A 4875-nucleotide genomic window follows, 5' to 3' on the forward strand; every position below is an offset into this window, starting at 1 on the left:
TCCTGTACAGAATATGGTGAATGCTTCATTTTGTCCTATTCAAGGAAATGGATCCCAAATGATCAGGCTGAGTGCTTGCATTAATTTCTCTTTAAATGCTCTGTTAGTAGGCAACTTGCAATCTTTTAGAGAAATATTTATTTATTTATTTAAACTCTTGGTATACTGCCAAATCCCAGGACTGATATGGTCTCCTTGTTGAACTATCTTTTCCTATAGTATGCAGCACTGATTCTGAAACTGTACAGCATGTTACTTAAGTACATGCACATTAATGTATTGATGCTTAAAAATTTATCAGTTTTAGCAGACAAGGGAATGTCCAGTCTTCATCTGTATGTGTACGTAAAACAAACCTGATCATTTTCAGTGCTCATAATCCTTCAATTTATTATTTGTTTGGCATTATTAAAGAGGGGCTAACTCCTCTTTTTTTTTTTTTTTTGGAACAAACATAGGAAGATGTGGTTTAAATGTTAATTGTTTTTAACTCCACATTATGTGGTACATTAGCATGAATATTTAATTTAAAGCAATTAAAAGATTAATGCATGTTTCTTTTTTTTTAAGAAATATGCTTCAGGACAACTTCTAGCCTTGTGCTTTAGAAAATGTAGCTGATGAAAATATTCATGCAGCAATCATACAAATATCCCTTTCTTTCCCCTCATTTATCCTGAAATCTATCCATTCTTTCATTCCTTATTCCTAAAAATAAGCCATAGGGTTCTAATGGGGACACTGATTAAATATTCTGCTCTGTAATTTATGCAAAAACGAATCCCAACAGGAATCAGAGACTCTGAAAATCTGTTGTGAAATCATTATCCTGAATGACATTGTAGAAATGGTCCATGAGGATGTTGTCAATAATACATTACATAAAATCTGTTAGAAATAAACCTTGAAAATTACATGATATTCACGGGAACCTGAAAGAATTATCAGTAAACAAATTTAATCAGCTTGATGTTATGCATACCACTCAACCTCTTATTATCTGATCATCTAGGTTTTAGAATGCTGTGGGGAATTGAATGACAATTAATGCTAAGATAGAGCTGCAGGAGCTCTTGTGGTGGCTGCAGGACTACCTGATTCTCTTAATTTCTGCTCATCTCTCTTCATTTGCATTCATTTCTTGCAGCCATGGAGTCTTCAGTGACACTGATGGTGACCTGGCTGTTTATTCTAGCAGCCATTCTTTTAACAAGAAGACACTTCCTAAGAAAGAATGAATCTCCATGACAGTGAGATCATTCTAATTCTTCCCACACACTGTGAAATGATTTTACCTATGCCTAGACATTGTTGCGATATGCAAACTCCATTGTGACAAAGTAATGTGCACGTGGGGTCATATACAAACTCATTGATGTTTCTTGCTCTTAATGACAGGGCCCTGCTGAACTCACAGATCAGTTCAGAAGAAATCAATGGAAACATAACATAAAGAAAAAAATGTCTTGATGTGCTGTAGAGGCATAAGATGAAGGGACACCTGCTCATATTAAAATTCTGTGTTCCATTCTAGATAAATAATGCTCAAAACATCTACTTGACTAACCTGGACTTTTCTATTAGAACTTTTCTCTACTTGTGTATATGCTACTCTAAAAGTAATGCCTTCTGTTTGTTTATATTGAAACTACAATAAAGGACATAATAAAACTGATTGATAGAGCAAATTCTCAGCTACAAAACACTAGTTTTCAACGTAGTCAACACCATTAGCTATACATTTTCACCAGTGATTAAAAAGAGCTTGCATGCTGCACTTGTTAAAAATAAAAAAAAAATAAAATAAATCTGCTCCAGTGCAGGTGGGCTGCTCCGAAAGTATGGCCTAGCAAGACTGCTGTCATGGAGCAGCCATGTGTTTTGTTATTATCCAGGTTCAGTGGTTTTACTTTTCTGTTACTTTATCTTATCTATAGAAAAATTAAAATGAAAATTAAGCAGACAGGCAGATTTTCTATTTTTCTCTTCTTATAATAAGAACACTAAAATTAATAGCATTTTATTACTTTTTATTTAAGTTCCTTTAGGCTTGAAATAAATGAAATTATGTGAGATGGGCTATAACTTTTATCACCAAGATAAAATATCTTAACCCTTCTCTGAGGGAAGATGACAGAAGCCAACCAAGTTGTATCAGGAGGAGATGTGATTTACATCTTTTAAGTTGTACATACTTCACGTGATGAATTTAAATACTGTTTCTCTTTGTACTGATCTTAATTAGTTAAGCAATGTAGCCCACTGAAGGACTCACTAATAAGTGGTTCAAGAATGGAAGTGGGGACAGAGAGACAGGGCCACAAGAATTTAGGAATAGTCTACTTAAATAACCGTTATCAGAGCAACTTGTTAGGTTTTAATGGGTTGCTTGGACTAGCAAGTGAAAACATTTAGAATTGAGTGCTGTATTCTACAGTATCAGGAAAAAACTGAATTTGCATAAGGCATCCTCTTTCAGATTTTGAGGTTTTATTTATTTAATATTAATCTGTACTTCGCTTGAGCAGCAGAGTAGTGCTTGATGTTTTTAATTCCTAGTTATAGATGGTATGTGTGCATTGAGTTAAGCACCTTTCCTGGCATGTCCTATCACCTCTAAGTTGCTACAGGAATGTACATATTAAGAAGTTACACAAGACTTGCTTGTGCTTAGTGTAAAAACTGCATTGTCAAAGCTATACAGCATGGAGAGCCCCTGTGAACACCCTCAATTCAAAGGTTTACTGAAACACCTCTCTAATGCATCTGGAACTTACTTGGAGGCGAGTACCTGCACAGATGCTGTTGTTTAGGTCAAGATGGCTAGTGAAATCTAGCACACACAGTGTTTCTCTTCATAATTTTGTATCTTGTAGAAGGATTGTATTCTGTTAATGAAAACTGTCTTACATGAAGTAGTGGAATAAGTAGCATGAAACATGCATGAGAAAGGATAACTGATTTGAATACATGTAATTCCTCCAAGAGTATCTGTAATACACAATTTGGTTGAGAATAGTTAACCTGGTCAATTAGTTGTTTGAACATAAATCGACTATGCTACTTAATTCCATAACAAATTCAAAGAATACTACCATGACAGAGAAAAGATGGATGAGGTTTCTTACTTGCTCTAATGAAAAGTTCAAACTGCACTTAAAAACCCAAATGAGAGCTGAGAAGGGCTATTTAACTATGCCTATTCATGCTAAGTGCTCAAAAGTGAAAACCACCCGGTAGATACTGTGTAGCTGTATAATTTTTTTGTCTCAGCTGGGATTGTTAACCCACTGGTTTTAGACTAAACGTTCTGACTTCCTTCTCTGATACAACTGCACTTGTCATAGATGCTTTTTTATTGCTTTAATACTTCATGGAGATAATGAAACTTGACAGTTCTGACACAATGTTAGATCAGCAGAACTTAATTTGCAAGGTCATGGCTCACACTGCATGGACCTTGAAAACATGACATCTTACTGCAGCACGTTAGAATGCTGTGGAAATTTGTTTTGGTATTACAAGTATGTGGAAATATAAGGACAGAATGTTGTCTTCCTTCAGTTTTAGAAACTATATATTTTTTTTCCTGAATCTCTTTTTCATTTGTTTCCTTGCATTAGGAATACCATCTTCTTCCTCCATTTTTCTCTAGGCATGATTTCTGCATGTGCATTTTTATATACTTTGAGAAGGCAGCAGACCAAATCCAGGTATTAACAGGTATTCAGCTGTTTTATTATTCAGTTTTTGTGAGTTTGGCTAAGCCCTTTTGTTTTAGATGCCATTCTCAGTTGGCTTTACTGCTCCATTACCTGCCATTTGACATTTTGAAGCTTCTTCCCCCCCTTTGAACTGTCATTAGTTTTTACTGTACTTTCACTCTGACCATCTCTTATGGGAAATAACTGAATCCAGCAATATGTCTTCTGAGTAAATATGTCAAGTTTTCGAGGCATATGTCACTACTCTCAGTACATCAAAGTACAATATCTTTGGTCACCTTGGACTTCTATTTCTCTTTTCTCTGACTTTTCTAATCATCATTGTCAGGAGTCGACTCAGCAAAACAACTTGTAACTAACTTTTGGGAGTCCCAGACTGCCCTAGCCTGAAAAGGACCATTAGCTTGCTGTGCTCTGCTCCATGTTGATTAGCCTGCACCACTCTTCCCAGATGCTAACTGCTCACTTCCAGATCTAGGAGCTCACTGGCACTGTGTACAAGATTCTGTTCCGTGGGCTTTTGAAGGCAAACTTCTGAGATGTTTGTGGTTGGGATTGCAAGCCCAGACTGTGAGAAGTAGATGAATCTACCTTTTAAAAAATCAAGCTTGCAGGCTGTGAGGTGATGCTAAGACTTGGAGACACAATTGGTACTCATCTAGTGACAGAGGCTTGCTGCTTAACCAGTCCGATGTGTTCGTCCAGATGTGTTAATCCTGGTTTCAATATTCTAAGAGATTATTTAGAACTGCAAGTGTCTTAATCTTTTACACTCTTATCAGATCTGTTTTATAACAGTCTTTCAGAGACAAACTGAAATCTGTTGCTTTTGCCAATAGATAGCAAGGGAAAACACTGTCTTCCTCAGGTTATCTACTTGAGAGCCAAAAAAAAGAAGTATCACGGTAATCACAATTTGTCTGTTCCAGGAAAGCTGAGGCGATCCTGTTTATTTGTGTAGCCCTAAACTATTCAGCAAATTCTTCTTATTAGCAGACCTTGGAATATGCTGACAAGCCACATGAGTCTATGTTCAATAACTGTTTACAATTACTTGATCGCTTCTGCTGCGTACTGTAATTGTTCTCTATCAGTTGTACACTGTTTAATCTTCTTTCTGATTTGGATTGCTTAAGTGATGGTGTTTTCT

The sequence above is a fragment of the Cyrtonyx montezumae genome, unplaced genomic scaffold, assembly GCF_038088225.1.
Source record: "Cyrtonyx montezumae isolate F1298 unplaced genomic scaffold, pur_monq_1.0 scaffold_4, whole genome shotgun sequence".
NCBI classification, from domain to species: Eukaryota; Metazoa; Chordata; class Aves; order Galliformes; family Odontophoridae; genus Cyrtonyx; species Cyrtonyx montezumae.